Raw genomic sequence first — 13,510 nt, 5'->3', positions numbered from 1 at the left:
CAGAAAATGTAAACATATGCAATCTGTAACTCAACAAATAACTAACATTTGGTAGTATGATTATTGCAATATAGGCTTTCCGGTTGATATTAAGGATTTCATTTCTAAAATATACTGTATATGTTGATGTTATAAACACATTTAGAATGGCAGGAAATAATGAAGTTATGTTTTGCTGTCTATAGTCCACGCATAAGAAATATGTCAAATGCCAAAAGTAGATTAAAAAAAATTATGATTTCTTTTTTTTTTTCTGAGAGGAAGTTAGATGGACTCTAAACAACAATCGACTGTCGCAACTTTGTTGTGGCATGCAGAGAGTAAAAAGATTGATATTCAGTTTTTTTAGGTAACAAAAAAAAATGTAAACCTAAATGGCAAATGTGTCAAAACTAAGTAACACACTAATTTGCAGCCGGGTTGCAAATAATAGCAATTATATAATTAATGTCAAGTCTGACAGATCTCACTGTCAAAGAGGCAAGATGATCCTCCCTCTCATTAGTTAGAACTAATGGCTGCATTTCTTTCTTTGAGTAAAAAAACAAATTTAATAATTGCTTATAACAATAATTCATCACTGTTTTTTTAGGCAAGTTCAGTGAGTCATATTAAGCCTTTTATGTCTGTCCAATCTTAATAAATGATCATGACACAAGAAACAGAAACTCTCACTCCTGAATCGACTAACAAATGTGTGTTTGCGTCGATAACCAAAAACAACTTTACAGGCCTGTGCGAGCCCAAATATAGCTTTGATTGATTTCCCAAATTCAGAAGAGGAAGTTCAGCAGCTGTTTGTTTTGTGATCCATAAGTCACATCTCACCACCAGTAAGGCTGTCTTTTTTTATAACACTAAAGATATAAAGAGCAGAGAAGATAAGAGGATAGATTGAATCACTGCCTTTGTTAAAGGTGTCTTTGTGTTCATGTATTGTGGGATGATTTTTATCACTGGCCTCCCTGTAAAAAGACGAGGTGTGTTTGTGCTGGACGGCAGTTTGCCTTGCTCGATGCACACTGCAGGTGGCTGAGGGAAGAAGAGAGTATGTATTGTGGAAACAATATAAATTGTGGCTTTTACATACAGTACAGTGTTTTCTGCAGGGAAGGTAAAGGCTTGCACAGTAAGGTAAGAAGCTTTCATTGTTTGGCTTTTATAGGCTTTAGAATCAAAGGGCCAGTCCAGTGAGTTTGAATATGTTATACTTGATGTCTGTAGAAGGATCATGTGTCTGCCTTTTATATATAAATGTAATACAAAATAATCCTCTTGGCAAGCTTCTGTCATGAATGACAATGCAAGGCCCTTTTCACATATTATCACATATTAGTTATTGTTAGCTGAGCGGAGACGTCGCTCCCTCAGTTTCTGTAGGTTCCTAAGAATGAAAGTGCTCCTCTGGTCAGTCCTGAGCAGCCTGTCTTTTTAAAAGATGCTGTTAAAGCGCTAGGTTGAGTCGTGTGTGTGGGTGTGTGTGTGTGTGTGTGTGTGTGTGTGTGTGTGTGTGTATGTGTGTGTGTGTCCGGGCGTGTGTAATTGCGTTCGTGCGTGCGTGTGTGTGTGTGTGTGTGCGTGCGTGTGTGTGAACAAACAGGACAGTGGCTAGTTGTCAAACTCTCATCCCGCTCCACACATGGATAAGTATTTAATGTGTGTATGCATGCATATGTCAGCAGAGAAGACTCAGATATGTAGACTCAAGCATGTGTTATGCAGGGGTGGAAGAAGTATTCAGATCCTTTACTTAAGTAATAGTACTAATACCACACTGTATCTAATACTCTGTTACACTATGTTATACTATGTTACTTGAGTTGAAGAATGTAAGTATCATCAGGAAAATGTACTTAAAGTTTAAAGGTAAAAGTACTAAATGCAGAAAAATCCTCATATTTTAGAAACAGGAAACGATCAAAACAGTTCTGTCATCAACTAAGTGTTTAATCTGCTAATCATTTCAGCTGTACTTGTAGGCCTATATATTGTTGGGTAGTTTAATTAATAATAAAACATTGTATTTTATAAATGTGTTTTGTGTGCAAAAATTTGTAAAGTAATTAGTTAACTAAAGCTGTCAGCTTAATGTAGTGGAGTAAAAAGTACAATATTTCTCTCTGAAATGTAGAAGTAGAAGTAAAAAGAGGAATTAAAAAAGAACTCAAGTACAGTACAAGTACCTTAAATTTGAGTATATGTAGTTAGTTACATTCCACCACTGGTGTTATGTGTCCATATTACATGTCTAGCTTGCATGCTTTTTAAGACATAAGACTAGTGTTCATTTTAATAATGAACTAGGAAGCACTTGGCAAGTAGAAACCACCACTAATTAATCAATTTGGTTTAACAAACAAGACATAATTCCTGTAATTTAAATATAAATTAAATTGATTAACAGTCCCTTTGGATTAGCAATTAAACTTTATGTTTGTGTCAAATGTAATGCTGGAAATCCCAATTCTCAATCACCATCGAAACTGAATCAACTATTCATGGCTCAAGTCCCCACAAAATTTTAATGGAAAACCTTCTCTCATTGTTTATGTATCCTGCCGACAGACAGACAAACAGACAAACAAACAAACAAATCAATATTAATCAAACCAGTGCGTCATAGTTCAAAAATAGTGCTTATTTTGATTTGTATTTATTGAAAAAAAAATAAACAGAATTATATTTTGAACATGATTTTAGTAGCTGAGGTTTGGTTCAGTAAAATAAAGTCAGCCACTATAAAACATTATTAAGAGAAGGACAAAACCTCACACTCCTCACCAATCACCTCATCTCAGGTAGAATGACTCTGAAGGCCAATCAGGATGAGCCCAACATGAGTGACAGCTGCCGTCAAAGCTGCTAAGCTGTGAGATGGTCTTGGTTTCTGAGTAGAGAGAAGGAGACAGATTTAAACAGACTCCAGCTCCCCCCCCCCCCACCCTCCCCCTTCATGCATCCCTGTATTGTGGGGAGAAACTCTGGCCAGAGTTTGTGGGCTCTGTGCTCTTGATTAGAAAAGGAAGGAGCAACAGGGGAGAGGTAACCGCGCATGAACCTTAAGTGTCCCGAAGAATGAAGGAAGGTTTTAATTTTCCTATTTTTGTGAGATTCATCTCAAAGAAAAGACCAGGGTAAAGATTTTCAGATTTCATTTTTTTTTTCTTCCAGACCTAAGCAGAGCATTTTAGCCCATTTCTCCTGGGCCCTAGTCACTTCTACCCCACATGTAAATTATACTCTCTGGCTTCTAATGTGCATACAAAATTAAATTACACAGTCACCCACAGGAATCTCGCTCCCTTTGGTCTCTGCTTCTGTGTTTTAATACACTTAGGCACATTTCTTCTCTCTAGCCAAGTTATTGGACAGAGTTTGTAGAGCAGATACATTGGCATACATTGCCATAACATTGTGCAGTAAATAAAAAGTTTTTGATGTGTTCAGATGATGTGAACCATATATTCCATATTTAAATCTATATGGTTGTGCATGATCACATCACAAGAATCCAAATAGAATTTTTAATTTTTTTCCACATGAGAAAAACTGGCAACCCATGTCTCTATAGCCACCACAGTGCCCTAACCCAAACAGCGGGCCTTCATTCTGTCGAATAATCTCACTGATTGCACACTGAGTCACTGTAAACTTACTGAACTGGGGAGACTGGCATGCACTCCCTCTCACCCAGACGATCCCAACCACTGCCTAACCACATGTGGAACAAGCTCCTGGGCTGCTAACAAGCCATATTTCACCCCTGTGTCACATCAACAAGACCACTTCTATCTTTGGTTTCACACACTCAGAAAGAAGGTAATTAGTGCAAAATTTAGAGTTGCAGCAAACACAACTGGAAGGCAAGGACAGAAATCCTATATTTTACAGCCTTGGTGAAGTTATAGGATCTGGTATTGTTAGATCTTTAGGTGAAAAGATTCTGAGGATTTTCCAGCCAGGTTCACACACTTTTTAAAGCCAACTCTCAGTGATGGATGTGGTACTCCTCTCTGTCCCATCTCTACTCATCCCACTCCCTATGGAAGTTGCATGGTTGATGTTCTATATTTTGGTTTGTGGCCAAATGTATTTTCCAGGTTTTCTACTTAGTGAGGTCGAGGACCTGGGGATGTTTGACTCCACTGGTTCCAATCACAGTCCAACACCCATGACAGCTGATGTGTGTTAGGACCACCCATTGACCCCTGACCCTGCACCATCCCAAATTCATTCTATTAAAACACCATAATTAGGGGTTTACTGGACCAATTGCAGGTTTTATTTAAACCTATTAGTAGACGCAGAGAGGTGGAGGGGAGGGATTTCACTGTGAGGAGAGAAGGAAGGGAGTTTTGAAGAGTTTGAAGGGGGAGTGTTTGAGACTGAAGGAAACAATTAGTCCAAAATGTCTCAGGGTGTGTTTGGCCTTCGGCCACACTCCTTATTAATGTCGGGAGTATAAAAAAGCTCAAGTGTTTCCAGATTATTTGCTATGTTTTCTCCTTGACACATAACCGTTGGCAACCGTTTTAGCTTGTGATAGTTCTGTATGTTCATGTGAACTAGAGATTATGGACAGAGAGGTTTTGGAAGCTGTTGTAGTAGCAGGTCAGGATGGATCATGTTAAATAATTCTCTAGTTTCCTCAAGGCTTTCCTATAAATCTTTGATCTGCAAACTGTCAGTAGGTATCTTGGTTTTGTAGTGACTCCCATGGCGTGCAAAAACACTTTATGTGAAGTGCATAATGGTTTTAGCTGTTAACAGAAAGCTTCTGTTTGAACGTTGCCTGAAGGTAATTTAATCTTCTAATCATTTAATCTTTGTGTGCAGGGGAAATGTCCATTCCTGATATTTTCTAAGTTAAGCAGGGATGACACTTCCCATGGTGTATCTTGTCCCAGAGTTGTCTCAAGAGAAGCGTGGGTGTATGTGGGTTCTTTTTCTTTCTTTTTTTACACTTTCTGATCTACAACCCCCTCTTTCTGTCTTTCTTCCCTCTCATCTTCACGGCATATGTTCTGAATAAAACTTGCGGTGTGCTCAGTCTTCCACATTGTCTACTTTTTTGATCCTTGATTCTCATAAATCATCTCCCTAATTTGCCTGTGAATTAAATGGTACGGGACATGTAGACATTTAGGACGGGGCGGCGAAAGAACAGAGAGCCCACCCCTTGACTTTACGGGAAATGGGAGGCCGCTCCACAAAAGTGAGACTATTTAGAGGACTTGTTTGGCTGCGGGGACTTTCTCTCACATCGCTAAGAAAACTGGGTGGATTGTTTTTTTTGCAGATAATTAAAACAAGAATAAAAGCCATTTGCAGTGCTCATTTTTATGTCCCTTTTATGAGCAGAAGACTGAGAAAATGTGCACGTGCATACACATGTTTACACACACAGAGTGTTTAGCAAGTGAGTGCAGTGCACACACAGTATGAAACCTAAATCTCTTGTGTACAATTCATATATTATAGGATCATTTATAAGCTATAAAAATGATAATTGGTGAAGAGGATCAAATTCTCCAATTAGACTTTCAGTGTGACAGCCAAGACTTTTAATGTTTATGAGCGGCAGTTAGTCTGTCTGTCTCCAGCCTGACTGTAACCACTAATCGAAACGCTACACTGAAAAACACATCAGCACACCTGCTGCTAACCGCATAAAGCGGCTGAGTGTGTTGTGATCATCTAAATCAGTGTTGTAATATATTATATGATGTTACAGAAAGAATTGCCATGGGTTGATGTTGGTTTACTGCACACTTGGAAACTGGTTAGTGCTTAACAATTTGATCAAAGGTGATTTCCCCACAGGATAAAACAAATAAACAAAATAATAAAATATTGCTTCACTTTTGTGCACATTGCATACATAGTTATAGATTAACTATATACATTAATAATATATTTCTGGGAGGTAAGGCTAAGGAAGAATGTTTGAAGCTGCAGAAATACTATGCACTCCCCATCCTCCACGTATCCCTGTACCCCTATAAACACCCATTAGGATCTGTGTTACTGACCAGAGAAACCAGCATCGCAACATTATTCAAAGATTAGCACCATGCACAGACACGGTCAGCTACAGCACATAGCCTCAGATCTGTTGTCAAAAAGGCTCAAGGGAAATAATGCTGTCTGACATGTCATCACCATGGAAATGTAGCTTAGCATTGCATTTTCACAACTGGACAGGGCAGCACCCTCCATCCTGTATCATTTTTTTTGCATTTAAGACATTATTGCTTTCACTTTAGGGGAGTTGATGTGATCTATCAGTTGGTGTTGTAATTGGTTAGAATTGGTTGCTTGACTGGTCCAAGGCTAGATGATGGTGATGAATGAAAAGGTAAAAAGATAAAAGCCTCCACCACACCTCTAGCAAAAGAGGAGGAATGTGCCAGCCAGTAGCTGGCTTGCTTACGTTAGCCACTGGTGAGCCAACATTCAGGAATCAGCTGGTTTTGTTCAGAGTTGGAGGGCACTACTCACTGCGAGTACAGCACTTCTGGAGTGCTAATGCTAAGCGATCGGTTGATGGTCAGTAGGCACCTCCAAAATGTAAACCAGTCTTGTTTTTATGTTCGTTTAACGTGTTAAATACAGGATATGTGACGTGTGCGTGAAGGTTTTGACAGAGTTGAGTAATGTAATCAATTAATTTAGCTGTTATTAGTAAAGTGACATGATTACCTTTTCCGTAATATGTAATGATTAATTGGTTACATTTTTCAGTAACTTGCTCAACACTGGCTATGGCATGAAAAATAGCCACAGACAGCGCCCAGTCAGTCTACCTAATAAAAAAATCATGTAAACAGAAAGTTAACAAGATACATTTTTAAGCACTGTTATGATTTTGATCTGTGGATGGTTTCCTTGTTCTTTAACATGTCCCGACTATACATTATATTCTCCTCTTTATGTTTACATTGTGGGTACATAGCATGCTGTATGGTTTCTCTACCAACTGTCACACAGACATCACTTGCCTCAGGGCAGGGAAAGAAGGAAGTTAACCGTTTCCACTGGTTTAAGGTACAGGGTATTTCCTGGTAGTCACTTCACTATTTCCAACTGTTTGCCTGGCTGTTGCAGACATGCAAAGCAACAAAATGAAAATAGTTTCTGATGCAGTAGCTTTCTGGTGCTTTATACAAAGACTAATCAAAAGCTCAACGCTTACAGCACTCATGGGTCAACTAGCACTTGAACATGGATGTAAAACTAAAGCAGGTTATCTGTGTTGAGTTTATTGGGTTGTTGTGGGGAGTTTTTGGCCATGCCTGCATAGTGGTGCACAGCTACAGGTTGCATGGTGTGGGAGTCCAAGATCGCCAAGGTCACTTCCTGTTCCCTTTAAAGAGGTGCAGAGCTCTCGCTGGGGACAAAAGAGACCACGGAAGTACTTCTGTAGCACGGAGGATATAAAGAGTCTTTTCAGTCGACCACCAAGTCTGACCTTTTCATTCACAGTGGAATTTAACTTTCCCTAAAAGTAGCTTGAGTAAGAAATGTAGCTCTCTCCTCCACCTTCTGCTGTGTATTCATACTAATCCTGACCAGTTTTATAGCTCAGATATGTTATTTATGTTGTTTCTGTTGAATAACTGACAATTTAACAGAGAAATCTAGTGTTGCAGAAGTGGATCACATTTGTTGAAGTTCAGAGTGTTTAACCTCTACTGACTGGTGACTGTGTTCAGCTCTGAGGACTATCAGCGCATAGATGAAATTACATATCTGCCGAAGATGGTGAAATCAACATTTGATCCAATAACCTTGGATTACCTGTGTGTGTGTGTGTGTGTGTGTGTGTGTGTGTGTGTGTGTGTGTGTGTGTGTGTGTGTGTGTGTGTGTGTGTGTGTGTGTGTGTGTGTGTGCGCGCGCACGCGTGTCTGTCTCTTTTACCAAATATTAAAATTCAACTATAACTACTATAACTATTAGGCACCCCCATCCCTGCTCCACCTAACGCTTGTGTTTCCTAATGGCAGCCCCTGGGACAGCTTTGAATACAATATAAATCCACTGAGCTATAGGGTCTCTCATTTAACAAGATGCTGCTTTATGGTGCTGTGCAAAACTCAACCTACTTTTATGGATTATATGTAGTATATGTCATTGTCGGAATATTTGATTGATTATTGCATTTATACTTTAGAGTTCTGAGCTCCCCTGTTTGGTTTCGGGGATTAATTCATCATCTATAATTTGACAACAATATGACTCTCCAAAGCCAGGCTATGCATCTAACAGTAAAACAGCAAAATCCTCTTAATTGGAGAAATTGTTTATACACTTTGTTTATATGTGTATGTGCACAAGCAGGTTTGTGTTGGTATTTTTGCAGCATAGACCATTTGAGTAGCCCATGAGTTGTCCACATATGCTTTTGGATAAATTGGCACCAAATTGAATCAGAAACAATGACCTCGGCCCCCCACCCAAAAGCCCAATTTTGGCTTCATGGGTTCGTTTATGGCCTCAAACTCAGGTACATATATTTATGATGGCAGTAAAGTGGGCTGCTGTAGTTAATCTCCTAATGACGTCTCCTTTCCTCTGCCACCAGTGAGTCTGGGTTCGGGCCACAGGGACCAATCGCTGGAGACAGAATTGGGGGAATGGGGCCTTGTTTTGGGGATGCAAATTCTGGGGAGCAGGGCTTAAACTAAACTGTGTTTGTGGCCGAGAGGGTGGTATGAGACAGGGCCTTGCTTTTTCTGTGTAGTGTGAAGTGCAAAATGACATGTATGTGACATGGCATATTCCAGAGGCGTGAGAACCATTGCAAGTGAGAGTGCCAGGGGGAAATTTCACTAATGGGAGACAAATGGGCCACACTTCTCAGCTCTTGTCACTTTCTATCTGTGTGGCAGCTTGCTGCTTTCTGTTTTTCTTCTTGTTTTAGGGCTTTCATTTGCAAAGATGATTTGTTTACACCTTTTAAACTACTTATTTGCATAATATTACCTTGTCAAACCATGCAGTCTACTTTTACATACAGTAAATGCACGTGCACAGGTGTGAGCACGGCCATGTCATTAACTCTTGTTTGTGTGAGGGGAATTTTTTTACTTCCCAGCAAAGCATGACTCCATTATAAGGGTGCCTACTACTGTATGTAACTTTACTTAAATATACAGTATGATCTGTCAGTGACACTGGTGCACATCAAGCAGAACAGTTACCGCCCTTTTCCTCTTTCAGTCTCCACTGTCCATCTTCCCTCCTCCTTCCTCTCTCCTCTCCTGGTTGCAGTTGTATTTGTGCGCCTTGGGAAGATTACAAAGAGGTGCTTTGTGAGGGGATGCAGCTGCTGAAATTCGACTAGATCCAGCTGAAGAGAGAAGGGAGCAGGTGGGTCAACAACGCCACCCTGCCGTTCCCAGAATATCAGGCTGCAGAGATGTGCCTCCCTCCCCCACCCACACACACATGCACACACATCCTCAGAGCACCCCTACCCCACCTCAGCACACACACACACACACACACAAACAAACAGTATGCCATGTCAAAATACAAACACAGTAACACCCACAAAACAGCAATACAGCAATATGCACATGTCAAAGGACTACCTCATTGGAAATACTGCCCACTCAAACAAGTGTGCATCACTGCAATCATTCATACAGTGGGAGAATGTTGGCAGAAAGTTAGAATAGCAATACAAATAATTACAACAACACACAAACATATCCCTAAGTGTTGCCTCGCTAAGGCCTTATGCTGAAAGTAGAAGTTGTGGCGTTTTATAATTTCAATGACAGCAGTTACAACAAAGGCAGTGCAAGTGTTGCAGAAAGCAGAGGAAGATCCTGTCAGCTTTGTGGAGTTGAGATGTTAACAGGTCAGGGTGCTGCCAAAATGTTGGATTTCTGAATCGCAATGGGGACATTGGTAAGGTGACCCTCATCCGGCTTTGTGCAGCTCAAAAAGAGGTGGTGGGAGATGGAGAGAGAAAAGGAATGAAAAAGAGGAGAGGAAGTCCTGCAGGCGAGTGTTCTTGTTCTTGTTGAGGATCAGATGTCACACCAACCTCACTGCAGGGGACACCATGCCGGACCAAGGTGAAATAAAATGCGGAGATACAGATTTGCTTTGTTTAAAAAAAAAATATGAATCCATAAAAGCTTGGAGATACTGTAGACTCACAAAAGTGATATTGAAGTAAAAAAAAAAGGATGTCCTACTTTGCTTTATCTTCTTCATCTTCCCCTGCTGCTTTTTTATAACATGTGCACTCTCTGTGGAAACACCAACCAAAGTATGCATGAATTTTTTTTTTAACTTTGCATAAGTTGTCTTTCTGCCATCATGTTCCATAAACAAGCTTTTTGATAATCATAAAAGCATTATGCTAATGAGATGCGAAGGAGTTGGACTGTACAGAAAGTTGTGGGCTTTGTGAACTATTCTTTGGCTTTATAAAATATGTTTCTTCAACTGAAGCCTCTCTGTATCCTTAATGAAAGTTTTGACGCACATCGCTCCCTCCCCCACACCTCAGTGTACCCATCCCCCTTCATGTCAGCAATAATTCAGCCACATTGATAATAACTCCTTCTGTCCTGCCCTGAAAATGCTTGAATGTCATTTCATACACACTATGCCCCACAGGGCTGTACCCTGAAAGAGCCCACTGTCCCGCTCACTTAGTATTCCTGCCTTGAGATACTTGCAGACATCCCTATCACCAGTTGCAAGCAAGCACACTGACCAACAATCACTGAGTCGTACAGTATGTTTTCTCTTTCTCAAGCAAAAACTAGCACTTTTGGTCATTGTTTTACTGGGAACATTCACTCATGATTCCTATGATATTTCTTCCTGTGTGTCTGTGCATGTATGCAGTGTTTTCTTTCTCTCTCTGAAGGCAATCATCTTCAAAATTCATCTCTATCTTGACTCTTTTGCCCTTCGATGGCATAGCATATGTTCATTTTACCTGTGCAACTTTTCCATCTAGCTGATTTTTCTCTGCCTCTCAGAGTAAAAATAAAAAGTTCTTCCACTGGCAATACATCATCCAGTTGTCATTTCTTTCATTTCACTAAATATTTCATCAACTCTGTGCTCACTTGTGGGTGTGTGTTTGAGTTATTGTTTGAGTGGTTTTCCTTTTTTTTTTCTTCTTGTGGCCAATTACTCTCCCATCACTGTCATTCACATTCATTTACATCAAGTCATTTGTCATGTTAAATTTGTCTGAGCCCTGCAATCTGCATCCTACCCACGATTCTGAAGGTTGACAAAACGAAGCCATATGCTGTTGATACGGCACCGATCAGATGCTTTTTAGCTTAGCGCTGTGTCATCTTAACCAACTCTGGGCAACTGCAGAAGATGCAATCCACATCTCACCTCTCTTCCATATCTTCTACTGTGAGAGTAATAGCCTCCACATTGCCTTGCGAAGCGTCACGCCTGATTGCCGCCATTCTCACATCTGCTTCCTGGAACAGCGGCGGGGAAGTCTCCAAAGAGCTCCCAGCGGAGTGTGGGGCATGTGTGCTCACATATGAGGCGAGAGTTTGAGACGGGGGCTTGCCGGCGTGGTTTATTTTCAAAGGGTAGGCTGAGGATGTGTTGAGAGGTTGAGGAGTTGAGAGAGCTCTTTGCGCTCTGGTTTGGGTTTCGCCTCCCTGGGACACAGCTGGGGGGGTTTGGGTTAGGAGACCACGGAGGGCGTCCGCAAGGATTTTGTGTTTAGACAACAGCACAAACAAGGCAGAATATTATTTTCTGTGTGTGTGTGTGTGTGTGTGTGTGTGTGTGTGTGTGTGTGTGTGTGTGTGTGTGTGTGTGTGTGTGCGTGCGTGCGTGCGTGTGTGTGCGTGTGAGTGCATGTGTGTGTGCGTGTGTGGCAAAGAAAGTATAAAACCTTGTACATTATGATATGTTCCTATCATATTTACAGGAAATGGTTACCTAATGCTTGTTCATCATTTTGTAACCTTGTATACTTAAGTGTGTGTGTGTGTGTGTGTGTGTGTTTTTTTTTTTTAGGGGGGGGGCATGCAAAAAAACAAACTGAACTCCAGCAGAACAGGGAAGTAAACCATTAATGCCAGTGCCAGCTAACTGTCATATCTGCACCATTTATTTCCCTATTTTTTTCAGCAGCCACAGTAACATGTCTAATGATAGGCGTTGCTCCAAGTGGGCCACTTTGCATTTACAAAAAGGCAAGAGCCATATGAAAAATGCACAGAGATGAACCGAACTTATTTGGTTATTCAAAGCTATCACTCTTTCTCTTCTAGCTCACACCACACAGCACGTTTTCCAGCTGCCACAGCAAACTAGGATGTTTTGAATGCAAAATAAGATGCAAAATTGAAAATTTGCATTTAAAAGACAGTTTCAACTAAGGTCAGCAGAGGCACCAAAGCAACACACTTGGACACGCTTTAACATGGAGCGTTTGGACATTTAAAGTGCTTTGTGTATAACAGCTCAGAGCAACTGAAACATGTCCTTACTGAGGCAAACTGTAGGTGGAAGATGAGCATGAATGTAAAACTGACCCATCTCAACTTAAGCAAATATCTTCTCGGATAAAGTCCTTGTAAGGATACCAACTTTTAAAAAGTAAGCGTTGATAGCAAGCAGAGCAACTTGTTAAATGATAAAAGGTGTGTTTAATTGACTGGTGTTCATGCAGAACATGAAAGTTTAGTAACCAGATATCGGACTACAAACACTATTATTCTTTTTCCTCACTTTAATATCTTAACCATAAAAGTCCTGTTTTACCCCCACCTCCCCAGTAAGCGGTGTCAAACTATACTGTACATTTAGAATGCAAATAGGAAAGCAGACAGACGGCAAGTCTGGGTTTTTTTCTTCCTTTTTTAATGGTTCTTATGGCTTCTCTGCATTTGCTGCATTGTGTTGCCTGCCAAACGCTGAGGCTGCCACAGTGCTGCTGCCGGTGTCTTTTTTCCGATCAGACTGGTGTGGACCTGGGAAGCAGAGCTGTGACACAGTGGAATTCAGGTGCCAAGAATATAATTTTCCTTAAGCGCTTACAACTGTAAAAACCAAAGTTGATTCCCTGAGACTGAAAGTAATTACAGGCCATTTAAATTGGAGAAAAAGGTGAAGCAGCGTGCTCTTTAGTTTTCGCAGAGCTCGAGAAACATAATGCAGTCTGTTTAATATCTGTTTTATTTGACTGTTTTAACGTTCAACGTGGTAATTTATATTGGCTGTACGCGATTCCTCTAGAGGAAATGCCACTGGCTGAGGTTAACCCAAAGATTCTAAATTGTGGAAGATATTTTGGACTTTCATATCCATACTAATATAGAAAAACATAATCTGGAATAAAATGGACAGTAATATCTAGCCTCTAACATCTACGTATTGTCTAATTATCCTTCCACCTAAAGTGGCTACATATGTCTATCTGTTGTCTTCACAGAGAGATGAACTTGGCCGAGGGCACCTAGTGTATCCTGTATCTGTTGTGACAGAGCAGCTTCA

Source organism: Perca fluviatilis, chromosome 15 (assembly GCF_010015445.1).
Source record: "Perca fluviatilis chromosome 15, GENO_Pfluv_1.0, whole genome shotgun sequence".
In the NCBI taxonomy this organism is placed as follows: Eukaryota; Metazoa; Chordata; class Actinopteri; order Perciformes; family Percidae; genus Perca; species Perca fluviatilis.
This window is presented reverse-complemented; position numbering follows the sequence as displayed.